This window comes from Sturnus vulgaris, chromosome 1, assembly GCF_052056855.1.
Source record: "Sturnus vulgaris isolate bStuVul1 chromosome 1, bStuVul1.hap1, whole genome shotgun sequence".
Taxonomy (NCBI): domain Eukaryota; kingdom Metazoa; phylum Chordata; class Aves; order Passeriformes; family Sturnidae; genus Sturnus; species Sturnus vulgaris.
In genome coordinates this window covers 101,822,737-101,840,535 of record NC_142243.1, presented here as the reverse complement: position 1 = coordinate 101,840,535, position 17,799 = coordinate 101,822,737, and the positions used below count along the sequence as shown (strand labels likewise).

Here is a 17,799-nt window from a genome sequence, read left to right as displayed (position 1 = left end):
AAAAAATATTAAAATGTGTCTAAAACCATATCTAATTAGCTAATCATGTCCCTAGTCTGAGGTAAAGATAATTGCTGCTCTCAACTTTTGAAACCTTATTGCACTAGAAAAAGAAGGAACAAGCACGACTGTGCATCTAGACGATTTCTGTCTTCACAGCTTCACAGCTCCTCCCTTCTTTTGCCACTCTAAGAAACCGATTTTCAGGGAAAGATTTGGATTTTTAAGACATATCTATGCTCAGATCAGAACAGTAAAAGAAAAGTCTTATTTTGTGTTTCTCTTTCTTAAATATTTACAAATAGTTCATGACTTAGTACTACTAGTCCTACTGTATGTTATATTGTACTCAGTATAGTAAGTTTGTCCTTGATACTGAATTGGGAGGAGCTGTTCACTCTCTCAAAGGCAGAGAGGTCCTGCAGAGAGACCTTGATAAAGAGGCCTGGGCAATCACCCTGTGTATGAAGTTTAACCAGGTGCTGGATGCCACACCTGGGATGAGGCAACCCAGGATGAACAGACACGCTGGGAAACAAGAGTTGGGAGATCAGCAAAGGAAAGGGACCTGGGAGTCCTGGTTGATGGCAAGCTGAACACGAGTCATTGTGTCCTGGCAGCCAGGAGGGCCAGCCCTATCCTGGGGGCATCAGGCACAGCATCACAGCCAGGCAAGGGAGGGATTGTCCTGCTCTGCTCTGAGCTGGAGCAGCCTCACCTTGAGTGGTGGGAGCAGGTTTGGGCAATGCAAAATGAGCAAAATATAAAGCTATTAGCAGGCCCAAAGGAGGGCAATAAAGATGGCAAGATTCCGGTGAGGAATTGTATGAATGGCTGAGGTCACTTGATCTGCTCAGACTGGAGAAGACTGAGGGGAGACCCCATTGCAGTCACAGCTTCCTCATGACTAAAAGAGGAGGGGCAGGCACGGATCTCTGCTCTGTGGTGACCAGTGACAGGACTCCAGGGAATGGCCTGAGGTTCTATCAGGAGAGGTTTAGGTTGGATATTATAAAAAGTTTTTTCACCCAGAGGTTGATTGGGCATTGGAACATGCTCCCCAGGGAAGTGGTCACAGCACCAGCCTGACAGAGCTCAAAAAGTGTTTGAACAAAGCTCTCAAGCACATGGTGTGATTCCTGGGCTGTCCTGTGCATGGCCAAAAGTTGGATTTTGATGATACCGAAGTCCCTTCCAGGTCAGGATATTCAATGACTCTGATTCTATGAAACATTATTTCGTGTACGCATTGCACTTTGTTAATGAAATTACCATTTCTCATTACTGTAATTTATCATTACAGTATTTTATTACAGTAAATTACAGTAATTTATCATTACTGCATTTCTTATAATTTTTTATAAAATCAACAAATGAGGAGATCTATTTGGCGCTTTTTTTGACAGTTTCACTTGATAAACAACTTCTATTATCCTTAACACAAGGCACATTAAAAAACAAACAAACAAACAAACAAACAAAAATCTAAATTGGTTTAGAATTTGGTAAATTTCCGATTTTTATTAAATCACAATTATCCACTGCATCTTGTCTTGGCACCTGTTTTATACAGAAATTCTATACTGGTTTGCTATTATTATCCAATATCAGTCTGAAGGTTAGTAAGTACTGTGGTAGATTTAATCAATGGGTTTTTTGAGGGAGGTTTTATTTATGAGTGTACCTCATCTATAAATACTTCACTATATAAAGAAATATTTTACAAAGTGTTCTTTCATTTTTGGACTTGAAGAGCTGTCTAAACAGAGTATTGCAGTCCACATCATGTTCTAAAACCTACAAAATAAGAGTAGGAACTCAGTCTTCCAGGATTAATTTTTACTTCTTATGCTTTTGAGTAGCTAGGTGATTATAAATGTACAGCTTGGTGTGCTGGATTGCAAAGCCAGGTTTCCTGCTCACTGCACACATGCAAGCCAATGAACTGATGTCAGGCAGCAATCAATATTTTGGGAAAAGCACAGAAACTCCACTCTTTTGCTTCCCTTTTGTTTCAGGTATTTTAACCATCATTTCCCCCATGATGCAGAATCATTGAGAGAAAGAACGAGTCCTCTTAGCTTTTGCCTATTTATGTTGATACCAAAAAGAAAACAGATTTTTAAAATTCTGCAAAGTGGGTATCCACTACAAAATGGAGTTCTTAGTTTATCATCAGAGACAGCTCAAAAAATAAGAAACAGGATAGGGTTGGGTATTTGGTGAGAACAGCAGGGCAGATGGGGCCAGGATCATCATTAGAAAAATTGGCAAAGATATTTAATTTTGTATTTATTTTTAAAAATACCTACACCCAGAAGTGTGTAGAAGTGAGCATCTGGGAGGAGACAGATGGGGTAGGGCAAAAGGTACAGCTGCCAAAACCATAGGAAACAATAGAGTAACTTCTAGAGAGACTGCTTGAAAGAGAAATTCTGAGGGAAAAAATATGAGGTAAAATATAAAGCGTCAAGTTGGATAGAAATATAGAGAGTAGAAACGGGAAGTGTAAGTTTTGCATTGCTGAAATGAGAGCTGTGTGGCTCCTGCCATATAGAATGAACTAAAGTTCAGCTTGCAAATTGTTCTCTGTGTGAGGAGTTAAAGTATTACATCTCTGCTCACTGCTTAAATCAATGCAAGCTCTTGAATCAGGAGAGAATGGTCAGGAGAGTATGATAAACAGTAGGATAAAATTCATTTGTACAAACATAATTTCAGAAAACTTTCAAGTTAAGCCAACAACACAGACAAAGAGAATCCTATAAATTATAGAGTAGAGGTTAGAGAAGTCTTCTAAATGTAACAGATTTTCATTCAGGTAAGGGAATAAAAATATACAAAACTTGATAAATCATACCCTACTCGATAACTCACACCCCTTAATAATGTATTAAACAAAGAGCTGTTCATTGAAAAAGGGAAAATGGCCAATTCTGCATTCTGACAAATCTAAACATTGCTTATGAAGCGTCAGCTGAAGTTCTGGGGTTTTGACCTTTATATTTTCTTTTGCTTCTAGGTTTGAAAAATCGCCATCTCACCCTTCACCCTCGAGTTTTAGAAAATAAAAAATTGTCCTGAATATGATCTGTCAGCAAAGAAAAAGACTCTCAGAGAAGTCTTACGGTTGTAATAATTGCAGCTTTTATTTACCAGGGAATGCAATACTAGCCAATAAACTGGGCCGGTAGAGTTTGGACATTTGGGATAAAGGCAACAAAATGTATTTTTGCAACATCTTCCAGAGCAATTACTCTCATTCTCTGCAGCAGAGAACAGAGATTCTCTTCAGGAACAGAGATTCTCTTCAAGACAGAGCACTTCAAGCAAGGCATGAGAGTAAATCTTATACAAATGAGCGTATTGTTTACATGGTAATATCTCTGTGACAGATAAACTTCCAAAGAGGATTCCTTGGGATCATCTGAGCATATGTGTAAATTACCATAATTTTACATTCATAATCCCACTCTGCTCTCAGCAGTGCCCTAGAAAGCAGGCAGCAGCCTTTAGGGCTCAAAGCCAAGGTCACCAGGGATTCAGTCCCCACAGGAATGGGTGGCCTAGGGGCTGTGCAGCTGTGTTTGTGTTAAACCAAAACCTAGTCAATTCATACAGAGCACAGCCTGCCTCTGTTTTCCATTCTCAAAACTGCTGGAATAACAGAAAATATGTATGTCACACACAAGTTTGTTTTTTTTATTTAATGGAATGCAGCAAGAAACCTGTTTCTCTCTTACAGAAAAGGGGTAAGTGCAGGCATAGTAGAAATATGAAGGTAACTATTGTTGTCAGAGAGAAAAGGGGTGGAGTTTCTACCACTGTTTAATTCCATACCCTCACATACTGGCAAGGGCGAGGTTTCAGCAGGAGAATGATGGGCTGAAAGTGGAATAGGGTGACACAATTGTTTTTAATTTTCCTGCTGGACTTTAATCTAGTACAGTAACATAGCCAGAAGAAAGAATTCAGCCACTCCGTGGCCAAGCAAATCTGTAGATTAGTATTAAAAAATTATTTAAAAATAAATCCCACATTTTTTAGAATACATATTGCAGTTGAACGATTTTGCTAGCTGAAGAACATTAAACTGAAAGTGACTCACAAATATAAGGTAGAACATATTGATATTCTTAAATTTAAAACACAGTTTTTCAGCTTGTCTACCTTCACACGAATAAAGGACTAAAAATAAGCATAAGCATGAGAATACTGAATTTTAAATGATTGATATAATTCCTATCCACAACCTGACACCACTATTCATACTTGCATTTGATTTCTGTTGAGAAATAAATTTGCCTATTGTACTGTTACTACTGAAGGCAAGCCAATTATCTACTATACTTTTTTAAATGCTGCCTGCTGTTTTTTTTATAATGCTTTTTTAATGCTGCCTGCTGGTTTTTTATAATACTTTAATAGCCTATATTTCCTCTTACTCCTACTTTCCTGTAATCTTTAGCTAGGTTACCTAGCTAAACATTAACCTTTAAATGTTAGATTAGCTAAAACCACTACTTAAAACTAGAGTATATCAGAAGAGCTTTTCTCTCCTGAATTCCACCTCAGCTGAAACAAATTCCATTTTTTATGACTTTTTGATGTAGAATATTTTATGGAAGAGAAATTTTAAAAAGCTTCAGTTTTGAATTAGTATAAATGCAAATCCATTGATTCCAATTATTTTAGTATTTTGTAAATCAGACTTGTTTGGGTTTGGGATTTTTTCTGTCCTGAAAGCAACATCTTCTTAATCCATCTCATACTACACGCAAACAATTTACAAGTTTTTAGTTTATATTTGAACTTTATGGATACCATTACAGAAGCTCAGGGATATACAAAGCTAGGATTTAAGCTATGCATGCACCTTATTCTTTCATTTTTTCGTTACATTTTTGGAAAATAAGAGCTCAAGTTTCAAAAGGTTTAAAATAGTTTGACAATTTCTCTTACCCATCCTGTTCCTCTAATGACTATTCAATCTTATAAGGGTGGTTATCCTCAAATTAATCAACATAATAAAGTTTGAAATTCTGAACTACTTAAGAGAGCCTTATAAGAAGCAATATATAAGTTTGATTTTTTCATGGAAAAACAAAATTCACGGTTGTTAATGTCACCTATTAAAGCTGAACACTGGTAAAGAGGAATTTAGCCAGAAATAAAATAATAATTTTTAAAATTACATGCTCTTTCAACAAAATTTATTTTACCAATGCCCAGTTCCTGCTTTGGTATATGGTCATAAAAATATAGTTTCCTTAAAGATATATACTTGGTGATATCTTGGGCCTCCCAGGATTTCACAGGATGATTCATAAACTGATTAGAAATGCCACCCAAGAAAAAGAAAAATGTATATTGCTTTGTCTTGTTAACTAGCATTGGAAAACACCTCCTAGTTATTTAAATGTCTTTTCAAAATAAGCAAACACTAGACCTAGTGAAAAACAATATATTTGTTTAATTTAATAAAGAAAAAATCTATATGCTTAATCAAATCTACATTTAGAATATGTTCTCCTTTACAAACTTATTTTACAATTTAAAAAAAGATACAACTGCCTTCAATCTCTCCCCCCCTTATCCAGAAGCCAACACTTCAAAGGCAATATTTTTTATTCCTATTACTGAAGATTTAAACTCCAGACGTTTTCTTGCTTAAGGACTTGGCTAGGTAACTGTATTGCTTCTCCTAATATGCAGCATTGACTGAGCCTATATAAGAGAAAACCATGTATGTGAGGAGAGCTGCATTACTGGTATATATCATGAAGGTGTGACCAAGCTGAGCAAGTCAGGCAATAAAGAACTGCTGCACGAAATCTTCAGATTACAATCTTAAGGAGTTTTCTCAATTCCAGATTTGAAACATTTTCCTGTATATGCATTTTTACCAACTCTCCCACTTACTGCTGTTTCAATAAATACATACAAAACTAGCGGTTAGTGTAGATATTACAATTTAAAACAAAAAAAAATTAAAGCCATATATGTATTAATTTTGAAAAAGGATCATGTGAAGGGTAAAATGTCATGGTGAATTTCAAAGTTCGCAAAGGATTTCTAGAAATCATTGTCTCAAAATGGTAAACTCAGGTGTCATAAATGGAATTTCTTTTTTGCTGTTGTTTTGTGTTTTGCTTTCTGTTGTTTTTAAATGAATGATAATGTAGGGGGACTAAAATAAAAGCAAAGAAAATAAAATATAATCACTGTTATTCATTGTCTAATACCAATGTCTGATTGCATAGAGAAGGAATTCTTATGGCTGGACCTGAAAATTAATCTCTGTCTGGGAAAAAAAAAAAAAAAAAGAAAAAAAAAAAAAAAAGAAAAAAAAAAAGAAAGAAAAAAATTTTGCAGTTCCTTCAGGGATTCAGGGATCTTCCTTGAAGTATCTGCCACAAAAATACAGCTCTAAATACTTTTATTTCAAGGAAATTAACTCTTAAACATTTAATTCTATTTGTCTATTTGTATTTCACCTCAGGGTAAAAATTTATGAAATTAGTTTGTAGGTAAAATTTTGTATGCTTGAGGAAATAACTCAATTAACAGGAGATGAGGAACTGAAATTTAAACCTTTTTAGTCTAAATGGATGAAAGTTTATAAACATGTAATCCATCTGTCTGGTTTGGTTTGACTTTCCTAGCACACATAGATAGAAATCAATGGGTACCTAAAATCTGATAAAGGATCCAGAGGAAGAAGCCAAGTTTCTGCATTGTGGAAATGCTGGTGCTACAGAGACATTTGCAGCCATGTAGCACGAGATATTCCATGAAAACAAAAATTATACATTGCTCCTTTTAAGGCTGTCCTACATCTATTAATTTTAATGTTTTTGTATCTGATTTTCTTATCTTATGAAATCCTATACTGGTCTCAATCTTTAAGGCAGGGAGAAAATGGAATTGAGGGATAACACAGGAATACTCTGAAGCCCTGTGCCTTGCCATATATTTGGGCATGTTTTAAGTTGCATAACAGGGGGATGAGATTCCACAAAGTCTTCAGAAATCTTTCCCTTTCCTCTTTTATTTTTTAGGTTCTTTAATGGAAATAAATTTAACACATTCAGTGATTGATTCTACCAAGAAGATTTTCATTTTATAATGATTTTTAAAATTTGGCAATGACTGAAAATGGTGATTAGTCAGTGACAGATAAAGAACAGTCGAATGTTCCAGGCAGGATGGTCTCTTCTACTGCCTCCTAATTCTAAATATCTTAACTCCAAGCTACCTATGTTACAGGCACTGAGAAATCTACTTTCTTCACTGATGAACCAAAATTGACTTTACTTGCAGTTACTAGATTTGCAGAGTTGCACACCTGATCTTGGACTAAGAGGTGGACATAAATTTTCAAATCCTCCAGTACCCCGAGCATCTAAAGGAAGAAGAGCAATGGATAACACATATGGAAAACATGCTGAAAAAATTCATATGAAAGAGTACTGGCAACAGGCTAATTTTAGACATCAAAGACTGCATGAACGACGTAACACACTACCAACTTGCCAGAAATATAATACCACAATGAGCCTTTTTTTTTTTTCTTTTCACCTGCCAAAGGAAAAAACAGTTGGTTCGTTTTTGGGGGGATTTTATGTTTTTTTGTTTTGTTTTGTTTGTGTGTTTGTTTCTGTTTTTGGGTTTTGTTGTTGTTTTTGTTTTTTGGGGGGGGGTTTGTTTGTTTGTTTGTTTGTTGGGGCTTTTTGTTTGTTTGTCCAGAACATTTTTACACTGCTTCATAAATATTTTTTAAGCCCCAAGAACAAATTTCTCCCTCCTTCTCAATTGAATAAATAATTTAGCAGCTCAGCCATCACTCTACAAAAAGAATTCCCATCATTACAAGGATGTTGAATCTGGTACATTTTGTACTGCCATTAAAAAGTCAGCCCAAGCCATGAGCAACTGCTGAGCCATGATGTATATATCTGCCAAAAATTCAGAATGTACGACGCAGATATTTCAAACAAATATTTTTTTGTGAGATATGCTTAAGAAATGGTGATTTTTTTCTAAATGGCAGTTTCATTTTTTAGCTTAGTGGCCCATCTTAATATTTTACAATAACAATAATTTATGACAAATGTCAGAATATATGTTTTATGCCTACATGTTTTTCTACTTACCTTTCCATTTTAATAATATAGAAGAAATTCTTAATAATGCTCATTTCTTCCTTTCTCATAATATAACTTCACTTTTCTCTCTCTCTGTTTCATATAAATTTTGTCAATTATATCACTTTTTTGCCACCTGCAAAAAAGAGATTGAAATCAATTTATCATATCAGGATTTTTATACTTTCTGAATATAAGTGGTTATTTAGTGGATGGTAAAACAAGTGAATAAATCACAGAAAAAAAAGACTCAAATGTTTTAAACAGTTAATTTTTTCAAATGTCCTCAAGAAGTCTGTTTGAAATGAAACACAATAATGTTCTCTGCCTACCCTATGCTATTAGCTTTTGTGTAGGCGTATGTATAATTTTACAGATTTCCACAGGAGATTTAGAAAACAGGTCAAGGTGACAGCAACTCTGTTATATAATTTCCATTACCAAACTCTAAACCACATAAAAATCAACTTGAGTTTTTACCACAAATTTAAAAGGACCACAAATAAATTTATTTTTGTGCCAATGTTTGACCTGAGGTGTTAGACTTACGGGCATAAAGACACAAAAAATTTTCTTGTGAAACCATGAATCTCTTAAAGCACAATGTCCTTTCTCAGGAGATATGTAACACAAACCTTTCTCAGCTCCTCTTCCTCTCTGCTCTTCTTCTCCTGAAACTGTCTGAGTCAACTGTTAAAAATGTATGAGGACAAATTAATTATAGAATCAAAACGTGGTTTCAGTTGGAACGGATCTTAAAGACCATCTAGTTACAGCACCCCTGCCATGGACAGGGACACCTTCTACCAGACCAGGTTTCTCAATGCCCCATCCAACCAAGCCATGAACATTTCCAGAGACAGGGAAACACTTCCAGATGAAATGGAATGGGAATCCTCATTCCAGTGCCTCATTACCCTCACAGTAAATAATTCCTTCTTTATATGAAATCTTTCTCCATCTTTTTCATAAGATCCTTTTTATATAATGAAAATCATAAGCTCTCCTTGGAGCCTTCTCTTCTCCAACTGTGCTTTATCTTTCTTAACCAAATCCCCACACAGCTAAATAGTGTTCCTATATTCTTCCCCAGGGACACATTCCTGGTTCCTCTGTCTGAGCATTTTCTTCTTATTCTTTACTTTGACCAGGAGGTCCTCCGTGAGCCATGATTTTCTTGGGCTTTCCTTGTCCAAATTAATACATGTGGGAATTGAGAGCATCTGTGCTCTAAGAAAAATGTCCTTAAAGAGCTGACAGCTATCTTCAGCTTCATTGTCCCTGAGGACCATTTTCTAGGGGGTCTCATCCATTGCTGCCTTAAACAGCAGAAAGTTTGCTTTCCTAAAATACAGCATACTGACTCCACTCTTCACACAGCCCATGTCCCTCAAGACCCTGAATTCCACCAGGATATCATGACTACAGCCCAGGCTGCCACCAATGTTGACATCCCTAATTAGTTATTCTGTGTTGGTGAGCAATAAGCCTAGTAACACTTCTCTTTTGGTCAGAATAAAAAATTATTCTTGGCTACATCCAAGGTTTTCCTGAAGAGCTTACGGTTTGCTGTGCCACATTTTCAGCAGATGCAATAGTGGTGCATTTTGTTCCACCATGTGTGAACAACAGCAATTAGGTCATAATGTCCAGCTCTTCCTGCTTCCTACCCATGAAGTGGGCATTGGTGTGGAGGCACTTCAGCTGGGATATTGACTATGTCACCTTTACAGGGGAACATGCCCTAATTCCCTCTAGGATTTTCGTGGCTGTTTCCCTGTTAGTTCCTAGCATTAGCAGCCCCTATCCCTTCTCAAGAAATCTTGACAGTTTATCATGAATCAGTGGTTTGGACAGCTTAAAGAATCACTTTCAAACATATTGAAAAAGTTGGTTTTAATATAAATTTGTGAAAGTGCAACTTAACATAGTTCAGTGGCAAATTTCACTCATTTACTTACTTCATAGATGAAGCATACACAGGAAAATTGAAGTAGAATCAATTTCAGATGATTTACAGGGATGGCAGAGATGCAAAAGGGTAAGGTAGTAAAGGATAAAAGTACGAAAAGAGAAAGGTGCAAAAGGGGTTGGCAGCACTTAATCATTAACTAATTTAACATTTATAAAATTATTCAATAGGATTTGCTAGAATTGTAACAATGAAATTCATGCTGTTATCAATTCACATGCATGCACCCAGGCAGCAAGATACATCTCTATTTCTGTGTGTAAAAGTATCTATCAAAAATTCCCATTGGGTTCAGTGGAATACTCACATGAAACCCTTAGCATTTCTCACCAGGCAAAGGTTGCACATCGAGGAGTATGTGTGTGTAGGGCAGTTTCAGACCTTTTCAAAAGGCTTCATAATGATGGCACCCTTTCACTCAGGCTATGATTCAGGGGAATAATTTGCCATGGCTAAGAGGTATAATTGCTAACCCTTCATTCTCCACTTTGGTCAGGCAGCTGATATTCCTGGTATGGTTAGAACTGTTTCCACCTTTACCCTGATATGGTCAGGGGATATTTCACCACACAGCTGGTGTGGTAAATGGGCAGTTAACGTTCAGCTCCTTCAGTCAAGCCTTGCCAGGAGCTCCTGAGGTCACAGAGCAGCTCCAAGGAGGAGGGGGTTGGGGTGGGGCGAGGACCACGCATACGAGAAGTTAGCAGGCATTGATTCACACATACAAGATGTTAATAGGCACTGATTCCTTAAGAAAGAAGAAAAAGATGTCACCAGTGTTTGACAAGATTGGAATGGAATATTTTATATAATGATATTGAGTTCTAGGTTTTACCAGTATCTCAAACAAGAATAAAACGATTATTAAAAGATGAAGATCCTTGCCTTACACATCTATGTAAATCTCAAATATAGATATAGAAACATATAATGTATAGTGAATCCAAGTACTTGCATTTTCTTGTAATTAGAAATCAAAACCAGCAACTTTTAAAATAATGATATTAATAAAAAGGCAAGACCTGTTGAATTATGCAGCTTAGGCTTCAATGTATATGATCTATTTGAAATGTTCAAATGCTTACTCTTTCTTTCTATCAGAAAATACAAACCAATGAAGGACGTTTTCATGAATTTGATTAATTCTGCTACAAAGTTTTATACAACACTGGAATTAATCATATTGCCTAACATGACTTATCCTAGCAATTTTGAAATGCATGGGTCTGCAAAAATTATTTCTTTTAAATACAGCACTTGAAAGAAAAATATTTACTTCACTTTTTTTGGAAAAGCAGCAGAGTGAAAAAGGTTAGCAATGAAATATGCACAGACACTAACAAAAACTTTCTCCCAGCATGTTCTATTAACAATTTTTTCATGTCTTATTGAAAGAACATATGACCCAAACTTGAACTCATTTCTATCGAAAGTGATAATACATTGCAATAATCTGGAAGCATGCTGTGGAAAAACTCAAAAGCAGAAGGAGAAATCTGGCCCTGTTTTTTTGACTTGCTATGAAGACAGAACTATGGAAGATTTTTCTGCTAAAGCTTAGAGGGGAAAAAAGAATGTTTGAAAGCTGAAATATGAAACAAGATCTGACCTCTTACCTCTCCAAACCTGAAAAAGAGTCAGAACAGACCTATGAAGGTACAAAATTTATATCCTAGGGCAAGTTTTTCTTCAAATATTTCAGCTACAACAGAAAAATAATTTTCATAACAAATGAAGTGGGGAACCAGACAGTTTTAGGTATGCGACTGTGTTCTCAGCACATTACTCAGTAACTACGCTAGCAGTTTAGAATTCAGTCTTTTTTTCCAGAGTATCACATTTAATTTCAGTTTTTAAGATCATGGTGAAAAAGAGCATTTATCTATTAAAATATAAAGAAATATTTTCAAAGGTCTGTCTAGAAATGCCAATTATTTCTGTTTCTCTCATACATCCAGACCTTTGGTAGGCAGATAATAAAGCTGGGTTAAGAAGTAAGGAGAAAGATTGATGAAAAGAGAGCACTAAAATTTGGGGGTTCTGGTTCAACTGCAGGAATGATCTCATGCAAAGGCAGTTAACAACTTTCACTTTGACTACTTCTTCCCTTATCTCTAAGCAGGCAGATATGCTGCTAAAATCTAAGAATAAGTACAGCTATTTTCTTGTGCCTGTGCGCAATTTGCATGAAGCGTGCAATTTGCATGAAGTGCTCATTTAATCTCTGTGTGTCAGAATAGAAAGAACTATTTTTATTTTAGAGCAATTAACCATTACTTTCAAAATAATAAGAAAATAAAAAATTGAAATAGAAGTTCTTGCATTATTTTTTCTCACTTCATGAAGTTGTGACAAGCTATATAGCAACACCTTTTATCCTCCATTTTCCACTAGCCTCATCTAGCTAAATGTGCAAATAAATATGCATCTCAGCAGAATTCAGAAAAATTTCAGTCTTTCCATACAAGAGAAGAATAGAACCTAACCACAGTTTCAGGAATTGCTTTTCCTTGAAAATGTATTAGTCACGTGTCTATTGCAATCCTTTCTTGAACTCAAAAAAACTTATTCACAGTATGAAAAAATTAATTTATGTATCATACATACTCAGCAAATGCATGTCCTACCCTGACAGCAGGGTAAATTAAAAAAAAAAAAAAAAATTAAAAATTAATTAGAAGTTAAACCATCAGAAACAGGCATCAGGATGCACTTATTCAGTATGAAAAATCATCTGTTGGAAAAAAGAAAATAATATCTGCCCTGAACTTCTCATTCATAGAAACTTTTACTAGTGTAGTTAACAGTAAAAAAGTTTCATATGCTTGGTCATAATGTACAAAATATTTTAGCTCAATATTTGGCCAAATAGATGGCTGGATCATAGGCCAGCCATGGCCTTCTGGAGAAGGGATTTGTCTTTTTTGAGAGTAGAACATGCTCATTTCTAAAAAATTATGTGCATTGCAGATGGACTTTGAAGGAAGAATAACTGGAAAGGCACAAGTGTCAAGTGTGCAGAATGAGATATTTCCAAGGCCCTGGATCACACCCATTGCAGCTGTAGCAGGGAACACCAGCATGGGCTGATGGCTGAGACCTTGAGTACAGGCACAGGGTGACACCACAGGGACACCAGAGGCCCAGCACAAAACACTGAGAATCTCTTCTGAACCTTTAGAGACAGATAAAGCACTATTCAGGGAAAACAAAGCCAAAACAGTATATGCAAAAGAACTCGTGGTAAAAATGGGGCGGAACAAGCAAGGGAGTATAAAATACCAGAGTCTATAAAATGTGAGCATAGGAAAACTGTAGAGCAGAATTTCTTCCACTTTTAATGACACCATGTTGCACCAACACTGCTGCATATCTGCCATAAGGTTTTTCTCAGTGCATCTTTTTTTATTCATCTTTAACCATATTTTCCTTATGAAACTAAGGAATAATAAGTAAAATACTATTTCTAATGGCATTGACAGCTTAAGTTAATTAAAATTTTAAAAGCAGCTTGTATGAATGTGGTTTTTTGCCCCAGTCCTCCCATATGACAAAATGGTTTAATACAGCAGCCCAAAGTCAGAAAAAAGTTGAATGGAGCACAGACAAAAGCACTAATCAGAACACTGCTGGAAAATAGATGGAAATTAGATCTATTAACCTCATGGCTTTCTCTCACAATAGAATATTCTGCTTTCACTTTTTCTGGGCAGAAAAGACTGATGACATTTTCACTTGTCACAGGTTCTGAACTGCACTTCTAAAACTCTCTAGTAACTCTTGGTAATGCAGTAGCTCAGATTCGGAGCCCAATTTAATCTGTCTGGTACACCTCATCAGGGCAACAGGCTGGTTTCAAAGTAAGGGTTGGTTACAAAGGAGACCAAAACCTTCTCATCATTTTTTTCTGTATGGATGGTTCTTTGAGAAATGCATTTTTTAATTCCCCCCTGGAATATGATGAATTTCCAGTTAGACAGAACAATGGACCTGATGTGTCAACCAAGAGTCCTTTAGGAGATAACATAAACACAGAGGATTACTTCATTGACATAGATGAGCTCAAGTCTTTCCAAACTAAGCAGAGAAGGCAGAAGTGAGTGTTCCTTCTCTCTGCTGTTCAAGTGCTAATTTCTCACTCAGTCTGGGTAACAAACTGGCCTTGCTTAGGCAAATTCAGTCTTTCTTTTTTTCCTGTACCAGAGTAGAAAGACTTCCTAAAAAGAGTATGCTAATGTTTTAACTAAAAAGCTTATGAAAATCTTGTTTCAAGATCGATGGCACTATTTTACCCAGAGGAAAAATTCAAATGATCTATTCTTTTTGTAGACTTGGCAGGAGGGAGAGAAGGTCCTTAATTAGATATCTCTGAGATACGATCATAACATACCAAATCATCACAATAAATTTAATAACTAAGAGAACACAGTATTTTCTTTCCTTCCAGTTTTGCCTTATGCACTTTGTATCTCTGGGTAAATAGCTGAACATTATTTAAGGAAAATTGTTTTCCTTTTCGTGTTTAAAAAAATAAAAATAATTTATAAAAACAACAGCAGATGAAAAAAAAAAATGAAAGGTTGTTATGGTACATATGGATCATCATGCAAATTAACCTAAGACAACTAAGGTCCCTGAGCTGGTATTATCCAGGTTGAAGATGCATTACTGCTATTTTTGATTATAAGAAATTATAAACAAAAAGGAGGACAATCTGTTTTCCAAGCTGTTTTAGAACTCCCTCTCTTTCTCAGTAAGGAGTTGATTGAAAACACAAAAATTCTCCCCTTCACTTTTTGAAATAAATAAGCAGGAAGGGATTATGATTTATTCCCAAAATAATCTCTGTGCTTAAAAGTAGTGGAAGGGGATTTAGAGTTCCAGTTTCTTGAGGATGCTTCAAAATGTGTTAGCATTATTTGAAAATAGCTGCAATATTTTCCTGTGGACAGTAGACTTGTCTAGCACTGAATTAGCCAGACAAAATAAATTCAGAATTATTCTACACTCTTTCAGAAATGTCAGACATTAGCATATGCACTTGCAAAGGTCAGTTATTGTTATTCTACATCTAGCAAAAGTTGTTACTAAAAAGTCAGACAAAAGGAAAGAATTCTCCAAGTTCTTGAAAATAATACTTCATTTTTTATTTTCCTTTAATTTACTTCAGCACTCTTTTCTTGATCGTGTGGTCTTAGTCTACAGAATAGTTCACCTCTGCATCTTTGCCTTCCTTTTTGAAGCGGTAAGAGAATATTTTCATAACTTCTAGTTAGCCTGTAGGACTTCTCTGCAACCTGAGGCAGATCAGAACCACTGGGTTGTGCTGGGAGCACTGTGTCCTGTGTCCCGTTTGCGAATCCGATTTCTTGTTTAAAAGGGTAAAGGAATTTCTTGCTGATAAAAATGTGTTTCAGTCCTTGTTGGGATCGCTTTTCTCAACAAAACAAACAGAAATAAAGAAAAAAACCTTCATTTTCTAAAATTATTTTTTTTAACTCTGAAATTCTCTTGTGTATTTGACCTAGATACATTCAAAGATAGTAGAAAACAGAATGAAGTCAGTGAACCTCAAAACACATTAAACCAATTCAATTCCTTTTAGGTGTGACTTTATCCCCCTTGCATATCATTTAACAGAAAGACAAATATGTTCTTGTTTTCTTAATCTATCCTGCAGAACAGAGGTAACTATTCTACCCTGGAATTTGGGTTCATTTACTTTTCAAATCACTTCTTGAAGAATAATATGCAGCCAGAATGGCCACCTGACAGTGTAGAAAATTAATTTTCAATGAAAGCTGTGGTCATGTGAGTGAATTATGGATACCAAGGCCCTCAAAAGCTGTTTATTTCAATTTATTTCTTTCTCATCACTGAGAAATAAAATTTATTTTAGACAAATTTTTAATTTCCTTAGTTGCAGAGACATTGCAAATATGTAGCTCAGATGCAGAAATAGCTCATCAGATTTGACCAAGACGTAGATTATTTAGGAAAAATGCATTTGGCATGAACATAAGTATGTAAATGTTTTTGTCTTGTCCTTGGACCTTTTGCCACCTTTTCACATATTTTCACATATTGTTCTTGTTTAACAGTTATTCTCAATCAAGGAATTATCATCAAATTAATGCTTTAAAATAACAAAGATTAGTGTGTATCTCAAGAAGTGATACAAATGAATACATTTCTGAATGCCAGTTGATAGGGCAGACTTTATTGTACAGATTTTACTGTAAAAAAGGTTTCTCTTGCTTCAAAAATTCTTTTTCAGAAAATAAGTTGTATTTAGGGGTCTAAAGTTAGTGATAGGGATTAGAAATGGCATCCTATATGTTTAGGATGCTCTTGGAAAAAGGAATACAATGTAGAGCATTAAGCACTATGTCTTCATTTTTTTATGACTGAAGACATATTGTGAATGGGCTCAGTTACGAAGCTGACAAAAAAAAATTGCTTTCATGTGATAGAATGGGCTTCAAGAAGAAAACTATGAAGCCCATATGAAGCAATTCAAGGTCTAAGTATAATCTGCAAACATATATGCTTTCTGATTAAAAATCCAAAACAAACAAAACCTGAAAAATTTGTCTTTTTTTCCTCCATTTACATTAAAATAACAACTGAACCCATGGAAATGAAAAGCCTGAATCAATCCTCCGTCTTTTTGATTTGAAAAATTTCTTTATGTTAATATATTAGGTAAACATTTCTTCAGATATAACAAATATAGACTTACCTCTTCTTCCACAGCAAGATTTAATATCAGTACTGCAACACATTGTCCAAAACTGAATGCAATGTGGTCATCAGCCTGACCTGGTTGCAATCCTTTTTTCTCCTGTCTGCTTTAGAGATATTATTCTCTCATAAAAGCCTTGGAAATTGCCTATCAATTTGCATGACATTAAATACTGTTCTTGGAATTGCTGCATTACGAAATACTCAGCTGCAGGGTGTCACTTAAGTAATTGCAAATAAAAATACTTAAAGGTCTGGTTTATATGGGCTAGAGATATTGTAAATTCACATTCCATAGTAAATCTGCTGTGAATCAGAATCTGAAATCTGTGGAAAACAATGGGAAAGGGCAATTTCTGTTTTATTCACTGTATCTTCACACCTTTCTTTATAATGTCCTGTTCAGAGACCTAGATGACACAGTGGCTGACTACTCTGATTTTTCACGTGTGAGACAACACAGGATGTTACCTGGCATTCCAGAAAGGAGAATGTATTTGATTGTCTGGAGGTTGCCTCTTTGGCATGTTTGCACATGTCACAAAACTGTGGCTCGTTTTTTTCTTGCAACTATCTATCCTGATTCAGAATAAAACTCACACTGCTGTGGCAGGAGTGTTGGAGGTCAGGTTATTTCTGTGTAGAAAATACTGGGGGGAAATTTTGGCCCTTATCAGGCAACATATCATATTTCAATCAATACATGTATTTCAATAGACCTCTTATGTGCATCTAAGGAACTCTGAAGGAAAGCTTTTTGGAGGGAAATGGTGATTTATCAAAACAGAAAGTTTGTAGGGATCAATCAGGTTCAGCTAAGCATTTATTCAGAAGACTTACAGGTGGAGAAGGAAATTTTGAGTATGAGAAGAAGAGAGTACTCTTGAAAGCATACAACATACACTGCTGACAGCACAATGTTGAGGGTGTTGACCA

At 35.6% G+C, this 17,799-nt stretch overlaps 1 long non-coding RNA gene across 1 annotated transcript in view; it reads right to left on the bottom strand.

Annotated features, from left to right (window-relative positions):
• The window catches only part of LOC148225380 (uncharacterized), a 56,283-nt gene extending 39,296 nt beyond the window's left edge, over nucleotides 1–16,987 (bottom strand). Inside the window, exons 1-2 of the long non-coding RNA XR_015803861.1 lie at nucleotides 16,862–16,987; nucleotides 8,157–8,283 (exon numbers count right to left, since the gene is read on the bottom strand). This is a non-coding gene — a long non-coding RNA (uncharacterized LOC148225380). The remainder of the gene's footprint in view (nucleotides 1–8,156; nucleotides 8,284–16,861) is intronic.
• Nucleotides 16,988–17,799: the final 812 nt, after the last annotated feature.